We start from the raw sequence: 23,060 nt of genomic DNA, 5'->3' as shown, positions 1-23,060 counted from the left end.
AGGGTGCCATCCTACCCCAAAGTATTGAGGCACTGAGGAAGCCCTCCTAACTCTCTACCCCAAGGTATTAAGGAACTGAGGATGTCCTCCTACCTATCCTTCCCAAAAAATACGGCACTATGGAAGCCGTCCTACCCCTCAACCCCAAAGTATTTAGGAACTGAGGATGCCCTCCTAACTCTCCACTCCAAGGTATTAAGGAACTGAGAATGCCCTCCTACCTCTCCATGTTAAAGTATCAAGGCACTGAGGATGCCCTCCTACCCCTCTACCCCAAAGTATTGAGAAACTGAGGGTGCCATCCTACCCCAAAGTATTGAGGCACTGAGGAAGCCCTCCTAACTCTCTACCCCAAGGTATTAAGGAACTGAGGATGTCCTCCTACCTATCCATCCCAAATAATACGGCACTATGGAAGCCGTCCTACCCCTCAACCCCAAAGTATTTAGGAACTGAGGATGCCCTCCTAACTCTCCACTCCAAGGTATTAAGGAACTGAGAATGCCCTCCTACCTCTCCACGTTAAAGTATCAAGGCACTGAGGATGCCCTCCTACCCCTCTACCCCAAAGTATTGAGAAACTGAGGGTGCCCTCCTACCCCAAAGTATTGAGGAACTGAGGATGCCCTCCTAACTCTCCACTCCAAGGTATTAAGAAACTGAGGATGTCCTCCTACCTATCCACCCCAAATAATACGGCACTATGGAAGCCGTCCTACCCCTCAACCCCAAAGTATTGAGGAACTGAGGATGTCCTCCTAACTCTCCACTCCAAGGTATTAAGGAACTGAGAATGCCCTCCTACCTCTCCACGTTAAAGTATCAAGGCACTGAGGATGCCCTCCTACCCCTCTACCCCAAAGTATTGAGAAACTGAGGGTGCCCTCCTACCCCAAAGTATTGAGTCACTGAGGAAGCCCTCCTAACTCTCTACCCCTAGGCATTAAGGAACTGAGGATGTCCTCCTACCTATCCACCCCAAATAATACGGCACTATGGAAGCCGTCCTACCCCTCAACCCCAAAGTATTGAGGAACTGAGGATGCCCTCCTAACTCTCCACTCCAAGGTATTAAGGAACTGAGAATGCCCTCCTACCCCTCCACGTTAAAGTATCAAGGCACTGAGGATGCCCTCCTACCCCTCTACCCCAAAGTATTGAGAAACTGAGGGTGCCCTCCTACCCCAAAGTATTGAGGAACTGAGGATGCCCTCCTAACTCTCCACTCCAAGGTATTAAGGAACTGAGAATGCCCTCCTACCTCTCCACGTTAAAGTATCAAGGCACTGAGGATGTCCTCCTACCCCTCTACCCCAAAGTATTGAGAAACTGAGGGTGCCCTCCTACCCCAAAGTATTGAGGCATTGAGGAAGCCCTCCTAACTCTCTACCCCAAGGTATTAAGGAACTGAGGAGGTCCTCCTACCTATCCACCCCAAATAATACGGCACTATGGAAGCCGTCCTACCCCTCAACCCCAAAGTATTGAGGAACTGAGGATGCCCTCCTAACTCTCCACTCCAAGGTATTAAGGAACTGAGAATGCCCTCATAACTCTCCATGTTAAAGTATCAAGGCACTGAGGATGCCCTCCTACCCCTCTACCCCAAAGTATTGAGAAACTGAGGGTGCCCTCCTACCCCAAAGTATTGAGGAACTGAGGATGCCCTCCTAACTCTCCACTCCAAGGTATTAAGGAACTGAGAATGCCCTCCTACCTCTCCACGTTAAAGTATCAAGGCACTGAGGATGCCCTCCTACCCCTCTACCCCAAAGTATTGAGAAACTGAGGGTGCCCTCCTACCCCAAAGTATTGAGGCATTGAGGAAGCCCTCCTAACTCTCTACCCCAAGGTATTAAGGAACTGAGGATGTCCTCCTACCTATCCATCCCAAATAATACGGAACTATGGAAGCCGTCCTACCCCTCAACCCCAAAGTATTGAGGAACTGAGGATGCCCTCCTAACTCTCCACTCCAAGGTATTAAGGAACTGAGAATGCCCTCCTACCTCTCCACGTTAAAGTATCAAGGCACTGAGGATGCCCTCCTACCCCTCCACCCCAAAGTATTGAGGAACTGAGGGTGCTTCGTACTCCTCCACCAAGCTGCATCTGTTGACAAGTGACAAGCTGCTTCTGTTGACAAGCTGCATCTGGTGGCAGGTGACGTGGCAACTCATAAGCTGCATTTGTTATTATTATTATTATACAGCATTTATATAGTGCCAACAGTTTACGTAGCGCTTTACAACTTGAGGGTAGACAGTACAAATAAAATACATTTTAATACAGTAGGAATCAAAGGTCCCTGCTCCTTAGAGCTTACAATCTAAGATTCTGTTGAAAGTGACAATCTGCTTCTGTTAACAAGCTGCATCTGGTGGCAGGTGACGTGGCAACTCATAAGCTGAATTTGTTATTATTATTATTATACAGGATTTATATAGTGCCAACAGTTTACATAGCGCTTTACAACTTGAGGGTAGACAGTACAAATACAATACATTTTATTACAGTAGGAATCAGAGGTCCCTGCTCATAGAGCTTACAATCTAAGAATCTGTTGAAAGTGACAATCTGCTTCTGTTGACAAGCTGCATCTGGTGGCAGGTGACGTGGCAATTGACAAGCTGCATCTGTTGATGAGTGTCAAACTGCATCTGGTGGCAGACGACATGGCAACTCATAAGCTGCATCCAGAGGTTGACAAACCAGAGGTTGACAATGAATAGAAATAATGCGCTTCAATCATTCTGACACTATATCAACTATGGTGCAGTGATAATGGAATTGCCAACACCATCCATCGCCCCGACAAATTACCTGTGAAAAGACCCATAAAAAAGCACCATTAAAGTCCCATCTTTTCAATGACATCACTCCATTAAACAGATTGATAGAAGATCTGCATGGAGTTTGTTTTTGTTATAATGCCCCTGCAATGGATTTGCTTGGTTTAAACTGAAAAGTTAATTTAGGATAGATACATACATAGTGCAGCCAAGGCGATGTCTTGTCCCCTTCATATACCCAAATCTGGAGCTTTCTATTTCTCTTATTCAAAATGAATAATTGTCGACGAGTGTCAAACTGCATCTGGTGGCAGGCGACATGGCAACTCATAAGCTGCATCTGTTGAACGTGACAATCTGCTTCTGTTGAAAAGCTGCATCTAGTGGCAGGGGACGTGGCAATTGACAAGCTGCATCTGTTGACAAGTGTCAAACTGCATCTGGTGGCAGGCGGCATGGCAACTCATAAGCTGCATTCAGAGGTTGACAAAGGAACCGTCCAGAGTTCCGAAACGCGTCCCTTTCTTATGACCTCACATCCTCCGCTCTGCGGTCCAGGCTGGTTACAGAGTCTCTCAGCATTTGACATCACTTCTGGGTCCTTCTCCTCTCCGCGCTGATGACGCCGGCTCCAACAGCGTTCCAGCGTCTCATCCTGCTGCGGACTGTGATAGATCCAGTGAGTCACACATCCATCATTCTGAAGACTTCCCTCCGCTGTGACCCCTTCCAATGCTGTTTTTTACAACTTCCATGATGTGCCTGTTCTATTCCTCCATCCTGTAAGTGTTTTTAACCCACTTGGGATATTAAAACAGTACCTGTGAAAAGACCCATAAAAAAAGCACCATTAAAGTCCCATCTTTTCAATGACATCACTCCATTAAACAGATTGATAGAAGATCTGCATGGAGTTTGTTTTTGTTATAATGCCCCTGCAATGGAATTGCTTGGTTTAAACTGAGAAGTTAATTTAGGATATATACATACATAGTGCAGCCAAGGCGATGTCTTGTCCCCACATATACCCAAATCTGGAGCTTTCTATTTCTATTATTTAAAATGAATAAACTCCATTAGTTATCAGAAATGGTGATATACAGTCCGGATGGGGTTTGGTTCATAACAGATTAGAATCAGATGAGAATAGAACATGGACAAGGAGGAGAGAGCAGAAACGGTACTTCCTCCCTCGACGCACAGAACACGACTAACGGCTACTGCCCTGCTCTGCTATTTATAGGCTTTGCTGCGCTGTGACGTCATCGAGGCTGTCTGGCAGAAATAACGGTTCCAGAGCTGGGTCTCCATGGAGACGGTGGGGCAGGGAAGGCGATCACGTGGGTAAGGGATGGCAGCCACGTGTGTAAGTCACGTGTGTAAGTGATGGCAGCCACGTGTGTAAGTGATGGCAGCCACTATCTTCCGGTTCCGTGTGAGGAGAGCGGACTCAGGAGGACACCGAGCTCGGGTTGTCACCAGAGGCGGCTCTCTAATTAGACGGTCGCTTAAGGCCTCGCCGGCTGCTTACTATCCCTGACATGGAGGGAATGTCCCCGGTCGGTGTCCCCAGCACCGGCGTTTTTATAGTTTTCCCCCTCCGGTATCAGACTGACTACTCAGCACTGCACCGTCCGAGCTCTCAGGGTCAGTGGACGGCTCCGTGTTCTCCCCTCCCCCAACTCCTCCCCTTCTGCCGGGCTCTGCTCTCATCTCCTGCCATGTGCAGAGCTGGGAGCTCAGATAATAATAATAATACCTCTCCGATCCGCTCTGCAGGATGGACCGTCTGCAGAGGAGGACTTGTCAGAGAGGAGATCATCAGGGAGCCTCAAGGTACAGCAAGACTTCACCCCCAGACCGAGGAGGGCGCCCCAAAAATCAATACTGACAACCCCCCCACACCCAGCCCTGATGATATGTATCCCACCCGGCATATGAGGCCATCCACTGACCCCCTGTCATTATTATCCTAATCATCTCCCTGTGCCTGGCATCCCACCACCCTACCCCCTGTCATCATCATCCCCCCTGTACCCCTCTGCCAGCTTACTACCACCCCACCCCCTGTCATCCTCATACCCCTTTACCAGATTCCCTATACCGCTCTGCCAGCTTCCTACCACCCCATCCATCATCTTCATCCCCCTGTACCCCTCTGCCACCATCCCACCCCGTCATCATCATCATCCCCCTGTCATCTTCCCCCCCCTGCACCCCTCTGCCAGCTTCCTCCCACCCGCCATCTTCATCCCCCCTGTAGTCCACTGCCAGCTTCCTACCACCCCACCCCCTGTCATCTTCATCCCCCTTTACCAGATTCCCTATACCGCTCTTCCTACCACCCCATCCATCATCTTCATCCCCCTGCACTCCTCTGCCAGCTTCCTACCACCCCACCTGTACTCTACTGCCAGCTTCCTACCACCCCACCATCTTCATCCCCCCTGTACCAGCTTCCTACCACCCCACCCCTGTCATCTTCCCCCCTGTACTCCTCTGCCAGCTTCCTATTCCCCCCCCCCCCGTACTCTACTGCCAGCTTCCTACCACCCCACCATCTTCATCCCCCCTGTACCAGCTTCCTACCACCCCACCCCTGTCATCTTCATCCCCCGGTACCCCTCTGCCACCAGCTTCCTACCACCCCACCCCTGTCATCTTCATCCCCCGGTACCCCTCTGCCACCAGCTTCCTACCACCCCACCCCTGTCATCTTCATCCCCCGATACCCCTCTGCCACCAGCTTCCTACCACCCCACCCCTGTCATCTTCATCCCCCGGTACCCCTCTGCCACCAGCTTCCTACCACCCCACCCCTGTCATCTTAATCTCTCTGTATCCCTCTGCCAGCTTTCTACCTCCCCATCCCGTGTCATCTTCATCCCCCTGTTCCCCTCTGCTAGCTTCCTACCACCCCACCCTGTAATCTTCATCCCCCCTGTACTCCACTACCAGCTTCCTACCACCCCGCCCCCTGTCATCTTCATACCCCTTTACCAGATTCCCTATACCGCTCTGCCAGCTTCCTACCACCCCATCCATCATCTTCATCCCCCTGCACTCCTCTGCCAGCTTCCTACCACCCCACCATCCTCATACCCCTGTACCCCTCTGCCAGCTTCCTACCACCCCATCCCGTCATATTCATCCCCCTGTACCCCTCTGCCAGCTTCCTACCACCCCGTCATCCTCATCCCCCTGCACTCCTCTGCCAGCTTCCTACCACCCCACCCCTGTCATCTTCCCCCCTGTACTCCTCTGCCAGCTTCCTATCCCCCCCCCTGTACTCTACTGCCAGCTTCCTACCACCCCACCATCTTCATCCCCCTGTACCAGCTTCCTACCACCCCTGTCATCATCATCCCCCCTGCACCCCTCTGCCAGCTTACACCCCTCTGCTAGCTTACTACCACTCCACCCCTGTCATCTTTATCCCCCTGTTTCCCTCTGCCAGCTTCCTACCACCCCACCACTGTCATCTTCATTCCCCTGTTCCCCTCTGCCAGCTTCCTACCACCCCACCACTGTCATCTTCATTCCCCTGTTCCCCTCTGCCAGCTTCCTACCACCCCACCACTGTCATCTTCATTCCCCTGTTCCCCTCTGCCAGCTTCCTACCACCCCACCCCTGTCATCTTCATCCCCCTGTACTCCACTGCCAGCATCCTACCACCCCACCCTGTGTCATCTTCACCCCCCCCCCCGAACCCCGCTGCCAGCTTCCTACCACCCCACCCCATCATCTTCATCCCCCTGTACTCCACTGCCAGGTTCCTATCATGCCATCCACTATCATTGTCCCCATACCCCGCCTCTGACATCCTACCACTCTGACCCCTTTCATCAACATACCCATCAGCCCCCTGTACCCCACTACTAGCATCCAACCACCATACCCCATCATCTTCTTTATCTCCATCCCCCCTGTACCCCACTGCCAGCTTCCTACCACCACACCCATTGTCATCAACATCCCCATCCTACCCCTATTATTATAGGGGGAGATATGATCTCAGCCTCTCACCCCAATGCTGCCATCCAACCAAGTGTACCCCAACCGTTGCATCACACACCACAATACTGCCCTGCCACCCAGTGAGAGGTAATGATGTGCAGTAACCTTTAGCAACCAATCATTGAGTGGTAATATTGTACAGTAACCTCTAGCAACCAATCAGTGAGCCTGGCGCAATCAGTGAGTGTGAACCAGATCTTTATGCTTACATTATTAAAGGTTTTTTTGGATAAGTCTATGTGCGTGTTTGTTTTTTGGGATATTGGGGTGGAGAGCGAAATTGGTAGGGGGGGAGCCAGGAAAATGTTTGTCCAGGGTCCAGTCAATATTAAAGATGGCCCTGGGTGTCTCCAGGCGGGCAGGGTGAGGAGGCTGGCACACACTGGGGTAAAGCAATGGAGGTTCCAACCAGCTGAAACCCCCCACCCCCCCTCACACTGAGAACATCTCATCAGCTGCAGCCAATGTCGGGCTCTAACGCCGTCCTAGACTTCTACCAAAGCCGACACTGTTTTGCATGGCATCCCTTGTATCATGTCCACACAGTCTCTGACCATCCCTTGTATCATGTCCGCACAGTCTCTGACCATCTCTTTGATGGCCGCACAGTCTCTGACCATCCCTTGTATCATGTCCGCACAGTCTCTGACCGTCCCTTGTATCATGTCCACACAGTCTCTGACCATCCCTTGTATCATGTCCGCACAGTCTCTGACCATCTCTTGTATGATGGCCGCACAGTCTCTGACCATCCCTTGTATCATGTCCGCACAGTCTCTGGCCATCTCTTGTATCATGGCCGCACAGTCTCTGACCATCCCTTGTATCATGGCCGCACAGTCTCTGACCAACTCTTGTATCCTGGCTGCACAGTCTCTGACCATCTCTTGTATCATCCCTTGTATCATGGCCGCACAGTCTCTGACCATCCCTTGTATCATGGCCGCACAGTCTCTGACCCTCCCTTGTATCATGGTCGCACAGTCTTTGACCATCTCTTGTATCATGGCCGCACAGTCTCTGACCATCTCTTGTATCATGGCCGCACAGTCTCTGGCCATCTCTTGTATCACGGCCGCACAGTCTCTGACCATCCCTTGTATCATGGCCGCACAGTCTCTGACCATCTCTTGTATCATGGCCGCACAGTCTCTGGCCATCTCTTGTATCACGGCCGCACAGTCTCTGATCATCCCTTGTATCACGGCCGCACAGTCTCTGACCATCTCTTGTATTATGGCCGCACAGTCTCTGACCATCTCTTGTATCATGGCCGCACAGTCTCTGGCCATCTCTTCTATCATGGCCGCACAGTCTCTGACCATCTCTTGTATTATGGCCGCACAGTCTCTGGCCATCTCTTGTATCACGGCCGCACAGTCTCTGATCATCCCTTGTATCACGGCCGCACAGTCTCTGACCATCTCTTGTATTATGGCCGCACAGTCTCTGACCATCTCTTGTATCATGGCCGCACAGTCTCTGGCCATCTCTTCTATCATGGCCGCACAGTCTCTGACCATCTCTTGTATTATGGCCGCACAGTCTCTGATCATCCCTTGTATCATGGCTGCACAGTCTCTGACCATCCCTTGTATCATGGCCGCACAGTCTCTGACCATCTCTTGTATTATGGCCGCACAGTCTCTGACCATCCCTTGTATCATGGCCGCACAGTCTCTGACCATCCCTTGTATCATGGCCGCACAGTCTCTGGCCATCTCTTGTATCATGGCCGCACAGTCTCTGGCCATCTCTAACCAGAGGTCCCCCCCCACATTAGAGTTCCGTTTTAAATGCAAGTTGGAACTCTGCAGACTTTGATGTAAAGGGGAATGCTGTGCAATCTGATATAAGGTGATCTCTGGTCACCAGAGCCCCCTCTTACATAAGAGTTCCCCTTTACATCAAATTCTTCAGCATTCCCCTTTACATCATGATCGGCAGCACTCCCCTTTACATCAAAGTTCCCCTTGCACTGTAAGGGTAATCCTGCAGACTCTGATGTAAGGGGGAACACTGTGCTGGGTTATATTAACCTGACTAGGGCTGCAACTAATGATTATTTTCATAATCGATTAGTTGGTCGATTACTGTTTAGATTAATTGGTTAATAACTTTAAAAAAAAAAGTGTGGTGTATAATTTAGTTAATATGTAAAGTTTTAAAAAAAGACAATTTATTCTTAAAAATCTTTATGCAGTGGTAAATAAAAATAGCCAACTATATGGTTAGGGAGCAAAATATCTAATCCACTCTGAGAATAACAGACAGAAGAGATATACTGTATATACTATTAGAGGAGAGATAAGAACGTTCGGATCCGGATGTTGTTGGGTGATAGGACATGTGACCACGTGGTCACATGTCCTATCACCCAACAACATCCGGATCCTTTGGCTGCCCCCCTGTGTAAGCTGGAACGCACGCCAGCGTGGAGGAGACATGAAAGGCTTTTTCTGACTGTGAAGTCACCCTGACATGCAAGCAGCCCCAGTGCCGGGTAGGCACCCACCAATGTAAGCGGCCATTTGGCTTTTTAATTTGTTTACTTTTTTAATAAATGGTTTTACGCTATGGAGACTGTTTTTGTTTCCTATGTATCCTTATCCTATCTTGAATGAGCTTGACGGGAACGATCCATGCCTATAATACCAACCACAGTCCGGCCATCCATGTGAGCAGGCACAACCCTGCACAAGCGCTAGTGACTCTCTTTTTAACTAAAGGAGTCATTGGTATCTGGTAAGCAGATATCTACTACTTCGAGGTGTTTTCCTTTTTCTTATTTTCCTTTGGTGATGGAAAACCTTTCGTTTACAGCAACAAGATTGGGATATTATTGAAAGATATCATTTCAAACCACTTCAAAACACTTTTTTATGTGGACAATCAATCACTATATATTTGTTTCACTATTGTGGGCACTCCAATGTGTAATCTAATTATGATTTGTCATTATTATGTTTTTCATTTTTTTGGTAATGCAGGATATTTATTTATTTAAAGCACTTGAATAGTATGGTATCTAGCGCCCCCTAGCTTTCTTACATTTCCATTTTTTTGGTAATGCAGGAGATTTATTTATTTATTTAGAGCACTTGAATAATATGGTATCTAGCGCCCCCTATCTTCCTTACATTATAGATCCCATAATGTGCCATGTGCCCCACAATGTACCCTGATGATGTGCCACATAATGTGCCCCGTGCTCTAATGTGCCATGTGCCCAGTGCTCTAATGTGCCATGTGCCCTAATGTGCCATGTAGCCTGATGTGCCCTAATGTGCTATGTGCCCTGATGTGCCCCATCATGTGCCCAGATGTGCCATAATGTGCCCTGATGTGCCATGTGCCCTGATGTGCCCCGTGCCCTGATGTGCTATGTGCCCTGAGCCCTGATGTGCCATGTGCCCCATGCCCTGATGTTCCATGTGCCCTGATGTGCTATGTGCCCTGTGCCCTGATGTACCATGTGGCCTGATGTGCCCCGTGCCCTGATGTGCTATGTGCCCTGATGTGTCCCATGCCCTGATGTGCTATGTGCCCCATAATGTGCCATGTGCCCTGATGTGCCCCGATGTGCTATGTGCCCCGTGCCCTGATGTGCTATGTGCCCTGATGTGCCATGTGGCCTGATGTGCCCCGTGCCCTGATGTGCCACGTGCCCTGATGTGCCCCGTGCCCTGATGTGCTTTGCCCTGATGTCCTGTGCCCTGATGTGCCCTGTGCCCTGATGTCCTGTGCCCCGGTGTGCTGTGCCTCAATGTCGTGTGACCTGATGTTCTGTGCCCTGATGTGCTATACCCTGATGTGCTGTGCCCTGTACCCTGATGTGATGTACCCTGATGTACTGTGCCCTGACGTGTTGTGCCCTATTAGCTGATGTGCTGGGCTCTGTACCCTGATGTGCTGTGCCCTGATGTACTGTGACCTGTACCCTGATGTGCTGTGCCCTGTACCCTGATATGTTGTGCCCTGTACACTGATGTACTGGGCTCTGTACCCTGATGTGGCCTGGTGTGCTGTACCCTGATGCACTGTACCCTTTACGCTGATGCACATTGACTGATGGACAAATGATCGAAAGAGTACCACTTGACTAAACAGCCACTCAGAGCGGCAAGAATGTGGAATTCCCTTCCACAGGCGGTGGTCTCAGCGGGGAGCATCGATAGTTTCAAAAAACTATTAGATAAGCACCTGAATGACCGCAACATACAGGGATATACAATGTAATTCTGACATATAATCACACACATAGGTTGGACTTGATGTACTTGTGTATTTTTTCAACCTCACCTTCTATGTAACTATGTCATTTCTTTAACCACTTCAGCCCTGGAAGGATTTACCCCCTTCCTGCCCAGAGCACTTTTTACAATTTGGCACTGCGTCGCTTTAACTGCTAATTGCGCGGTCATGGAATGCTGTACCCAAACAAAATTTGCGTCCTTTTTTTCCCACAAATAGAGCTTTCTTTTGATGGTATTTGATCACCTCTGCGGTTTTTATTTTTTGTGCTGTAAACGGAAAAAGACCGAAAATTTTGAAAAAAAATGATATTTTCTACTTTTTGTTATAAAAAAAATCCTATAAACTCAATTTTAGTCATACATTTAGGCCAAAATGTATTCGGCCACATGTCTTTGGTAAAAAAAAATGTCAATAAGCGTATATTTATTGGTTTGCGCAAAAGTTATAGCGTCTACAAGCTAGGGTACATTTTCTGGAATTTATACAGCTTTTAGTTTATGACTGCATATGTCATTTCTTGAGGTGCTAAAATGGCAGGGCAGTACAAACCCCCCAAATGACCCCATTTTGGAAAGTAGACACCCCCAAGGAAATTGCTGAGAGGCATGTTGAGCCCATTGAATATTAATTTTTTTTGTCCCAAGTGATTGAATAATGACAAAAAAAAAAAAAATTACAAAAAGTTGTCACTAAATTATATATTGCTCACACAGGCCATGGGCATATGTGGAATTGCACCCCAAAATACATTCAGCTGTTTCTCCTAAGTACGGGGATACCACATGTGTGGGACTTTTTGGGAGCCTAGCCGCGTACGGGGCACTGAAAACCAATCACCACCTTCAGGATTTCTAAGGGCGTAAATTTTTGATTTCACTCCTCACTACCTATCACAGTTTTGAATTTGAAGAGGCGAAAAGTTGGGACTTTGAGTGAGACGCGAGTCTCCATCCCTACGCATACAGGAAACAGGAAGGTTGGGACTTTGAGTGAGGTGGGCAAATGAAGCCAGCGGGTCAGTCACCGTAAAATCAAGCCATTTTATTTGTACATAGTAACATAGTAACATGATAATAGTCCCAATATGGGTTTGACTGTCAAGTCATATACAAATACATCCTGATTGGTACTTTGTAAACATTGATGACAAACCCCTGAAAACAAGTGCAGGGCAGATAGTCTAAAAGGTGAAACATCCATAAAATGCATAAAATCACAACGTAAATTAGTAAGGTCTTGTTGGTTGGTGAACCCAGTAAAGAGGGGTAATTGTAAGGTGCATATCGTAAGCCCGACACGTTTCGTGTATCAAAACACTCTTCAGGGGCGATTTAGCACCAATATCTAAAAACAAAAGAAAAAGGGGGGAAGGGTATTCTAAGTGAATGAGATACAATATGCATTATGAAAAAAGGCAAATATGCATATGGGGGGGGCCAAAACACCACTACCCCAAATGGATACTCACATGCCGAAGGGGTATGAACTCCATGAGGTGTGCAGTCACAGGGCCACCAACTGAATCAGGATGGATATTATTCCATAGGGCACTTGCCCTGTAAATACTTGCCCCCCCTTCAGGGGTTGTGTAGTATGGCATTACATGTCCCTCCATGGTTTTTACTCATCCTTGTTGTTTATTGGTTTTGTTTTCTTTGTTTTTGTCTTGGTTTTTCTTTTCCCAATATTAGTGCAGCTGTGTGGTTTGTCTCTGGGGATGTCACATCTCGTCGGCTGCCTCCTCCATGCAATGTCCGGGAGCTGCAAGGCATGGCGGGATCCCTCCCCTTTCCCCCCTCTCGTCCGCCTTGGTGGGCGTGGGGGATTGGGGCGGGTTTCTCTCCGTGCGTCGGCGTCATGTCCCTCTAAAAGCCCTATTAGGAATACAAAAGTACTTAAACAAATTCCTACACTATGGGATTTTAAAACCCTGTCAGTCTCCCTGGAATACACCTCTACTCCTAGTGCAGAAACCCGAAACAGCTCACTGTCGTCCTGTTCAAGACCTCAGAGCGGTCAATCAGGCTGTAATGACCATGCACCCAGCGGTCAATAATGAACTGTTACAATTACTGTGGGAGGCAGGTTATAAGGTGTCCCGGAGAAAGGTGCAATTTTGACAAGAGACTGTAAAGTACCTGGGATTCAGAGTATCACAAGGACAGAGACAATTGGGAGAAGGCAGGAAAGAAGCTGTTTTGTCAGATTCCCACCCCGACTACCAGACGGCAAGTACGTGAATTCCTGGGGGTGGCAGCATTCTGCTGAATCTGGATACCGGACTTTGCCACAAAAGCCAGACCCCTCTATGAATCCACAAAGGGGGGAGAAAAGGAACCCTTTCAATGGGGACAACAACAAAACAGAGCATTCCAAGACATTAAGGTCTCCCTAATGCAGGCTCCTGCGCTAGGCTTGCCAGATAGCCAAAAAGTCTTCTATTTGTATGTCAGTGAAAAACAAGGAATAGTAGTAGGAGTCCTGACACAATACTCCTCGTCTTGGCAGCGCCCTGTAGCATACCTTTCAAAACAACTGGACACTGTAGCTCAGGGATGGTCATCCTGCCTGCGGGCCATCGCAGCCCTCCTTGTGGCCGAAGCTGACAAGTTGTCTTTAGGTCAGGAGACTTATGTCCGAGTCCCACACCAAGTACAGGCATTAATGGATTACAAGGGAAAACACTGGTTTATTAACAGTCGAATGGTTAAATATCAAGCTATGCTGTGTGAAAATCCTTGTATCCACTTAGAGACTGCAAACACTTTAAACCCAGCCACTCTGCTCCCCACCTCACAGGAACCCCTAACTCATGACTGTCTCCAGGTAATGGATATGCAAGCCGACCAGACTTGAAAGACAGCCCCTTGGAAAATCCAAACGTTGCGTACTTTACTGACGGAAGCAGTTTTGTAAAAGATGTTTATCCCCAGATATAAGCTCAGACAATGGCCCTGCCTTTGTCCACAAGTGCCTCCAGGAATTAGCAACAGCACTTAAGATTACTTGGAAACTACACACTGCATATAGGCCCCAAAGCTCTGGAAAAGTTGAACGAATGAACTGTACGCTCAAGCACAACTGGCCAAGCTCTGTCAGGAAACCCAAATGAAATGGACCTTGATGTTGCCCATTGCTTTACTGAGAATTCGGAGTACCTGAACAAAGAGGACAAATCTGTCCCCTTTAAGGTACTGTATGGTAGGCCCCCACCCATCATTAGAAGGATAAGAGGAGACTTGCATCAGATAGGAGGGGTAGTTAACCGTGAACTGATACAGAGACTTGGGGAAAGTATGCAGGACATAGGGAAATGGGTTCAAGAGAAACTTCCTGTAAGCTTGTCGAACCCAGTACACCCCTTCAAACCAGGAGACACAGTGTGGGTAAAGGAGTGGAACTTAACCCCACTAGGGCCAAATTGGAGAGGTCCTTACACTGTTCTGCTATCTACCCCAACAGCCATTAAGGTAGCTGAGGTGACACCCTGGATACACCACTCCAGGGTAAAATGAGCTGCTGACCTCACAGACTCCTGGCACAGTACAGTAGATCCCCAAGATACTTTGAGACTGAGATTGACCAGAGAAATCAGAAGGAAGAACTCCAGCCCTGTGTTCAACACACCCCTGGAAGCTGCTGAATTTACGCACGGCAGAAGATAGACAGACTGCAGCCCTGCGGCCAACACACTCCTGGAAGCTGCTGGCTCAACGCACGGCAGAAGATAAAGGATATCTACTAAGCTCTTCTCCAACCTCACCCCGGGCGCTGGTTGGTCTACGCATAAGCTGAAGCCTAAGGATATTCATCGGTGTAATGTTTACTAAAATCTTTATAATGAGACTGTTGATAGCCATAGCAGTGATACTGGCCGAGCTAAAAAGGGGGGAGGGTAATTCATGTGACCCTTGTATAAGGACCACCAGAGTAGGATCCATAGCTACCAAGATGTTACTGTGGCACTCCCATTATCAATGCAAGGGCACAGTAGCTGGTACCTGCATACATAATGGGACTACCTATTCAATGTGCTCCGTTGAAAATCAGATAACCTGTTATGACCCCACTTATGCTCCCTATAAAACTTGGCTAACCGTTCTGAGCTTTAGCTCCACCGGTGAGCTGGTAAACCATACCCTGATCACCAACTCAAGTATTGTAGAGACAAGTTTTAATTATTTTCTGATTCTCCCTATAGTGTATGGAGTGCTAATATTTTTACTCTTTTTGCATTCTTATTGTTACCATGGGCCAAGGGTCACTATCCCAGTGTTTTATAAGTTAATGAGAGACCCGGCTGGAGCCGACAATGGGGAATAATCTCAGTAGAAGAATGTTTTGTGCCTGCTAGTGAGGTCATCATAGAAAAAAACAAAACAAAACTGTATGCTATTTAGTGATGCTTAATCTCGCTCATATTAATCGCTATGATTATGATCAAAGGGGGGAATGAAGTAGGAACAGGGGTCAGTTTATATGGCCATAGTTATGTGTGTAGTAAGACTGATTTAGAATTTCAGCTAAGAATCATATTTCTTGTATTTTATGTTGAAGCTACTTGTGACTTCCCCATCAATTTGCTACATTCCTCTTTCTGTGCAAAAAGCTTGCTTGCTGACATCATTTAAGACAGATGAAGGAACCTGCAAGAGCATACTGCAGAGAAACGAAAGTTTAGTAAAAAAAAGCTAAAAATATATATTTTTGCAGAACTTGTCTGATTTTAGGATGCATATGATGATTTTTAAAAGGTTAGAATGTCTGGTATAAAGAAGTGTACTGCCTGTTCGCTTGTGACGTAATATGCTAAAAATTATATCTACACTGTATTCACTGTATCTGGGACTCTTGGCATGTAGACACGAGTCGGGTCAGGAGCTTCCATTCTTTTCTGGCCAGAAAGATGGAATAAAAATCTCGCATACCAGAGTTCATTGTCCAACTGTCATATACTGATATTCTGCTACTTTAGGATAAGCCCAGAAAGATCTTAAATTCGGAAACCGTAATTGGTTTCCAATCTCTGGCAAGGGAGGACTGGAGATTAGCGGCGATGAATTGATCAGCATACAAATTACTTTGGTCCACAATAGATCTACAGAGATCTTCGGTGAAAAACAGTGAATAAAAATCAAGTGACGTAAAATCAACTGTTTCCACCTGAATTCTGGGTTGGCCAGTGAATGGGGGAAATACGGGTGCTGCAGAAGTGGTGGGTTCCCAATTAGGATTGGCGAATGCAGCAGCACACCACCACATGTTACTGCAGTGCTGGTTTGACTACGACCAGGGTGTACTAAGCTGCTGGTGCTTGCCAGTTGAGCGGATGAGCGACACTAGTACTTCTCTGCTCCATACGAGAGCCCTGCGGTTCTTGCACCTCAACAACAGCAGAAGAAGATCGGGGTCTGGTATGCCTGACCTTGGCAGGGACCACAACTCCGTTGTCAGAGCTATCTGTCAGGGTGCCGCTGATGTCTACAGGATCGTATTCTGAGCCTAAATCTGACAGATGAGTGACTTCCTCTTCACTATCTGTCATGCTCAGAAACGTGTAGGCCTCTTCACTACTGTACCTTGGATTTGCCATTTTGGGCTCTAAATTTACTGGTACAGTAGTGAGACTCACAGGTAAAAAAGCTCCTAGGCTGTCAGCAACTGTATCAAACGCTACCAAAAAAACTGTTAGCGATCGCAGGGATCAGGCCTGACCCTGACGCGAACACTGCAGTTATGTGTTTAGTGTTTTGTAAGTAACAGTGATCGATCGATACTGCACTTAGGTGGGCTGGGCTAGGCTGGGTGGAGGGGCAAAACGCAGGTGCTAGCAGGTATCTGGGCTGATCCCGCTAACACTGCATTTTTGGGAACCCTAAACTGCTGGGGATGCTAGCATAGATCGGATCAGATCAGATATTGATCCGTACAGATACTACACTACCCCCTTCCCGCCGACCGAACGCATATATGCGTACTCGGCTTTCCGGGGTTATACCGGGATGATGCCCGCAGCTGCAGGCATCATCCCGGTACCGTTGTTTTCAGCGGGCGATCGGCTACCCGAGTATAACAACCGATGCGGCTAAAAGCCGCTCGGTTGTTATACCGGAGGAGCGGGAGGGGACATCCCCCCCCTCCCGCCGCCTCCCGCCGCAGGTTACCGGGCCTCCGTGCGATTGGGAGGCCCGGTGTCCGTTCCGCTGCCTTCGGTGGCTGGGGGCGGACTGGAACGAAGCTGCGAGCGGCTTCGTTCCAGCCTTCTTGCTGTAAACGCGGAAGCGACGTCATGACGTCACTTCCCGTTTACTCGGCTGCCAATGGCGCCGAATTTAAAAAAGTACACAGTATTCAGAATCGCCGTTTTCGGCGATCTGAATACTTTGAAGTGTAAAGGAGGGATGGGGGGTCTTTTAGACCCCCCATCCCTCCATAAAGAGTACCTGTCACCACATATTACTGTCACAAGGGATGTTTACATTGCTTGTGACAGCAATAAAAGTAAAAAAAAAAAAAAAAAAAAATTTTAAACACAATTTATAAAGTACAAAAATAAATAAAATAAATAAAAAAAAAAAAAAAATTTTTTTAAAGTGCCCCTGTCCCCGCGAGCTCGCGCAGCGAAGAAAACGCATACGGAGGTCGCGCCCGCATATGTAAACGGTGTTCAAACCACACATGTGAGGTATCGCCGCGATCGTCAGAGCGAGAGCAATAATTCTAGCCCTAGACCTCCTCTGTAGCTCAAACCTGGTAACCGTAAAAATTTTTTAAAGCGTCGCCTATGGAAATTCAAAGGTACCGTAGTTCGTCGCCATTCCACGAGTGCGTGCAATTATAAAGGGTGACATGTTTGGTATCTATTTACTCGGCGTAACATCATCTTTCACATTATACAAAAAAATTGGGGTAACTTTACTGTTTGGATTTTTTAAAATTCATGAAAGTGTCACTTTTCCAAAAATTTGCGTTTAAAACACCGCTGCACAAATACCGTGTGATAAAAAATATTGCAACAATCGTCATTTTATTCTCTAGATTCTCTGCTAAAAAAATATATATAATGTTTGGGGGTTCTAAGTAATTTTCTAGCAAAAAATATGGATTTTAACTTGTAAACACCAAATTTCAAAAATAGGCTTAGTCATGAAAGGGCTACTATTGGAGGTGTATGCTGCGTGCGTGGGTGTTAGCAGTACTGGCACTAATCTGACGCTGCATGGGGCGACGCAGACCCTAACTGACCCTAAAACCTAACTGATATCACCCGCTGGGCGATCAGGGGGTTAAACCTTTATTGGGTAATAAACGGCGGGTATAAAAAACAAACTAACTAACCAGCGTCACCCGTAACACTTATACGGTGATCACTGGTAAAAGGGTTAACTAGGGGGCAATCAGGGGGTTAAAACCTTTATTAGGTAGTATATGGGGGTACCTGACGCTATAAAAAGCAGTGAACCTAAATACCTACCTGGCTAACTAGCGTCACCTGTGACACTAACGCGGCGATCAGAAAAAAGATTGCTTAGTGACACTGGCGACAGGGGATGAAAGGGTTAACTGGGGGTGATCAAGGTGTTAAACCTTTATTGGGGGGGTTAGGGGGGTACCCTAGACCTAAAGGGGCCTACCACTAACAGCCCTAACACTTATAACCGTCACAAATGACACCAATGCAGTGATCAGTAAAAAAATAAAAACTGCTGTTGGTGTCACTTTGACAGGGGTTGCGGGGGGGGTGATTGGGGGTGTTTTATGTGCCTATATGTACTAGTGTTAGTGTACTGCAACTCACATGGATGTCTTCTCTCCTCGGGCGCCGTAACGAAAAGGCTCCACGAGGAGAGATGACATCACTTCCTCTGCTTCTGTTTACATTTCAGAAGCAGAGGAAGCTTCCCATTCGTCAGGAGCAATTGCGAGTGGGTGGCCATGAATCAGTGGCCTCCCCCTCAGGGCAGATCGCTCCTGCAATGATGCCGACATGGGATGCATTAAGGTGAAAAAACATGAACCTTTACAACCCCTTTAAGTGGTTAAAAAGAAAATGTGCTTGAGTTATGTGTTGACTGAACTGAGCCACATAGGACTAATGCCGTGTACACATGACCGGACTTTCGATGGACTGAATCACGTCGGACTTTTCAACGGACTTCCGTCGAATCGGACTTGTCTACACACGAACACACCAAAGTCTGACGGATTCGACCGTAATGACGTACGACCGGACTAGAATAAGGAAGTTCATAGCCAGTAGCCAATAGCTGCCCTAGCGTCCTTTTTTGTCCGTTGGACTAGCATACAGACAAACGGATTTTTCGACCGGACTCGAGTCCGTCGGAAAGATTTGAAACATGTTCCAAATCTAAAGTCTGTCTGATTTTCGACAGAAAAGGTCCGCTGCAGGTCCGATGAAGCCCACACACGGTCGGACTGTCCGACAGATTTGTTCCATCGGACCAGTCCGGTAAAAAAGTCCGCTCGTGTGTACATGGCATAACTCAAACACACCTAGAGCAGTTGTATGTAGTCGGTGTTGACATACGAACGATTAAACACATGTTGCACGGGCAGGATGATGTGTTCCAGGAAGTTATCGGTTGCAGTGTTGACTTCTCTCACAGACTTTCAGCAAAGCAGAGATGGCAAATAAAAGAAAAAGAGAACAGAACTCACATTTACACTTATGAATTAGGATGTTAGGAAAAGGCTTTTAAATGCCTTACAAGCTTTTCATAGAAATAACCTCACAGGATATAAACAAGTTAACCCCTTTACCTTTAATCTGAAATTAAAGGTGGCCCCCCAACCTAAGTCAACCCTTAGCCCCGGTTCAAACAGGGGCGGCACGACTTGCAGGTCGCCTCACCGAGGCGACCTGCACACGACTTCCACGGCGACTTGCAAAACGACTTCTGTATAGAAGTCTATGCAAGTTGCCTCAAGTCGCCCCCAAAGTAGTACAGGAACCTTTTTCTAAGTCGGAGCGACTTGTGAACGGTTCCATTGTACAGAACGGGAGGCGACTTGTCAGGCGGCTAGGTCGCCTGATAAGTCGCCCCTGCGTGAACCGGCACTCAAGCATAAGGGTCGGTTCACACATGGGCAACACGACTTTAGCGCGACTTTGTACCGCGACTTCAACGCGGCTTCAGCGCGACTTTAGCGCGACTTCAGCGCGACTTCGGCAAATTACGAGGCGACTTGAAGTCGCCTCCATGACAGGCGACTTCGCCTGTGGCCAATCACCTCTCTGGGAGGGAGGGGGGAGGGAGGGGTTTTCTCTGCAAAGTCGCTTGAGAGATCCGACTTGCAGGCGACTTACATTGAGTTGAATGGGTACAAGTCGCCTACAAGTCGGATAGAAGTAGTACAGGAACCTTTTTTGAAGTCGGAGCGACTTCAGTAGTGTCAGTTAAGACGGTTCAATTCACTACAATTGTAATCTAAATGCTAAGCGACTTGGGGCGACTTGGGGCGACTTGAGGGCGTACAAGTCGGATCCCAAGTCGCCCCAGTGTGAACCGAGCCTAAATCCCAAAATCAAGGTTGCTTTGCTTTAACCACTTGCCGACCGCCGCACGACGATGTACGTCGGCAGAATGGCACGGGCAGGCAAAAGGACTTACAGCTACGTCCTTGCCTTCCCGCGGGTGGGGGGTCCAATCGGACCCCCCCCCCCGGTGCCTGCGGTGGTCGGATTCAGGTCAGGGGCGATCAAAGGTGAGGGGGAGGCCACTCATTCGTGGCTCCCCCCTCGCGATCGCTCCTGGCGAATGACAGGCTTCCTCGGCTTCTGTAATGTAAACAGAAGCGGAGGAAGTGATGTCATCTCTCCTCGAGCTCGTCTTTTCCGGTGCCGAGGAGAGAAGACATCCAAGTAAGTTTGCACAACACTACACTTCCAGTAGAACACGCAGGCACACTTTTCACCCCCTCCCCCATCACCCCCTGATCACCCCCCTGTACCCCCTGTCACCAAAAGCATTTTTTTTTTCTCATTATTGCATTGGTGTCAGTTTGTGACAGTTATAAGTGGTAGGGCAGTTAGGGTTAGCCCCCTTTAGGTCTAGGGTACCCCCCTAACCCCCCCTAATAAAGTTTTAACCCTGTGATCACCCCCCGTCGCCAGTGTCACTAAGCGATCGTTTTTCTGATCGCTGTATTAGTCCAGATACCTGCTAGCACCTGCGTTTTGCCCCTCGGCCCGGCCCAGCCCAGCCCAGCCCAGCCCACCCAAGTGCAGTATCGATCGATCACTGACACTTACAAAACACTAAGCACACATAACTGCAGCGTTCGCAGAGTCAGGCCTGATCCCTGCGATCGCTAACAGTTTTTTGGTAGCGTTTTGATACGGTCACTGACAGTCAGGAGCTTTTTTGCCTGTGAGTCTCACTAGTGTACCCCTAAATTTAGAGCCCAAAATGGCAAATCGAAGGTACACTAGTGAAGTGGCCTACACGTTTCTGAGCATGACAGATAGTGAAGAGGAAGTCACTCATCTGTCAGATTCAGGCTCAGAATACGATCCTGTAGACGACAGCGGCTCCATGACAGATAGCTCTGACGACGGAGTTGTGGTCCCTGCCAAGGTCAGGCGTACCAGACCCCGAACTTCTTCTTCTGTCCTTAAAGGGCAAGAACCGCAGGTCCCTCGTATGGAGCAGAGCAGTACTAGCGCCGCTATTCCTTCTGGTGAACTGGCAAGCACCAGCGGCCTAGTACATCCTGGTCGTACATCCAGCACTGCAGTAACACTTGGTGACGTGGCGAGTCCCATAAGTGCAGTTCAAGCTGGTGAGGTGGCAAGCACTAGTAGTGTCCCGCTGCCACCAAGAAGATGAACACAGGCCTGTCGTGCCCATAGTGCACTTCCTGCTGCATTCGCCAATCCGAATTGGGAACCCACCACTTCTGCAGCACCCGTACTTCCCCCATTCACTGGCCAACCCGGAATTCAGGTGGAAACAGTTGATTTTACGCCACTGGATTTTTATTCGCTGTTTTTCACCGAAGATCTCTATAGATCTATTATGGACCAAAGCAATTTTTACGCTGGTAAACACATCGCCACTATTCCCCAGTCCTCCCTTGCCAGAGATTGGAGACCAATTACGGTCTCCGAATGTAAGATCTTTCTGGGCCTTTCCCTCAACATGGGCATAACTAAAACGAGTGAGTTTGGTCCACTGACCCAATTCACCATATGCCCTTGTTCTCTGCCTCCATGACCAGGGCACGATACGAGCAGATTTTGCGGTTCATACACTTCAATGACAATGAACTCTGTCGTCCTCGTGGGGACCCTGAATACGATCGGCTCTACAAAATTCGGACCCTCATAAACCACTTCAACTAGCGTTTTGCAGACTTGTTTACTCCCCATCAAGTTGTCTGCGTTGATGAGTCCCTGATTTAATTTTCTGGCCGCTTGTCATTCAAACAGTACCTTCCCAGCAAGCGTGCCAGATACGGGGTCAAAATGTATAAGCTCTGTGACAGGGCGGAGGTGATTTCACCACCACAGTTACATAATTAAGCATATATGCCGAAGCGTGGGGGCAGCAGTGGGCGGAGGAGCGATTTGCTCCTACCTTTTGCGGGAGAATGCCCCCATGCTTCGGCATATATAAACGGTGCATATATGCCCATCATTAGAAGTGGGTGGATGAAGGGAGGTATTCTAATGGTTGGCATACCCACCGATCAATCTCTTTTTTTCGTTCAGCCCACAGGCTGCATGAAAAAAAAGTTTACAATATATGCCCAACAAGGACCAGCAAGGTACTGGTATGTTGCTGGACTTTAAGTGGTTATACCAGAATGATGCCTGCAGGTTTAGGTATCATCTTGGTATCATTCTTTTCAGCTAGCAATCCTAGCAGCTAATTAGCCTCTAGACTGCTTTTACAAGCAGTAGGAGCCAGCTGAACATAGAGTTGATCAGAGACCAGAATGGCTCCAATCATCTCTATGTCCTAAGAAAC

The 23,060-nt window shown here is 48.2% G+C and overlaps 2 long non-coding RNA genes across 5 annotated transcripts in view; one reads left to right on the top strand and one right to left on the bottom strand.

Annotated features, from left to right (window-relative positions):
- Positions 1-23,060, bottom strand: part of LOC141133413 (uncharacterized) — a 1,430,344-nt gene that overhangs the window by 814,281 nt on the left and 593,003 nt on the right. For all 3 annotated transcript variants that reach the window (XR_012243065.1, XR_012243068.1, XR_012243069.1), the window contains exon 4: positions 2,992-3,613. This is a non-coding gene — a long non-coding RNA (uncharacterized lncRNA). The remainder of the gene's footprint in view (positions 1-2,991; positions 3,614-23,060) is intronic.
- LOC141133414 (uncharacterized) overlaps positions 1-23,060 on the top strand; it is a 439,482-nt gene that overhangs the window by 400,909 nt on the left and 15,513 nt on the right. The gene's annotated exons all lie outside the window — the stretch shown is intronic.

The sequence above is a fragment of the Aquarana catesbeiana genome, linkage group LG03, assembly GCF_042186555.1.
Source record: "Aquarana catesbeiana isolate 2022-GZ linkage group LG03, ASM4218655v1, whole genome shotgun sequence".
Classification (NCBI taxonomy): Eukaryota; Metazoa; Chordata; class Amphibia; order Anura; family Ranidae; genus Aquarana; species Aquarana catesbeiana.
Note: the sequence above shows the minus strand (reverse complement) of the source record. Positions and strands in the feature narration are given on the sequence as shown.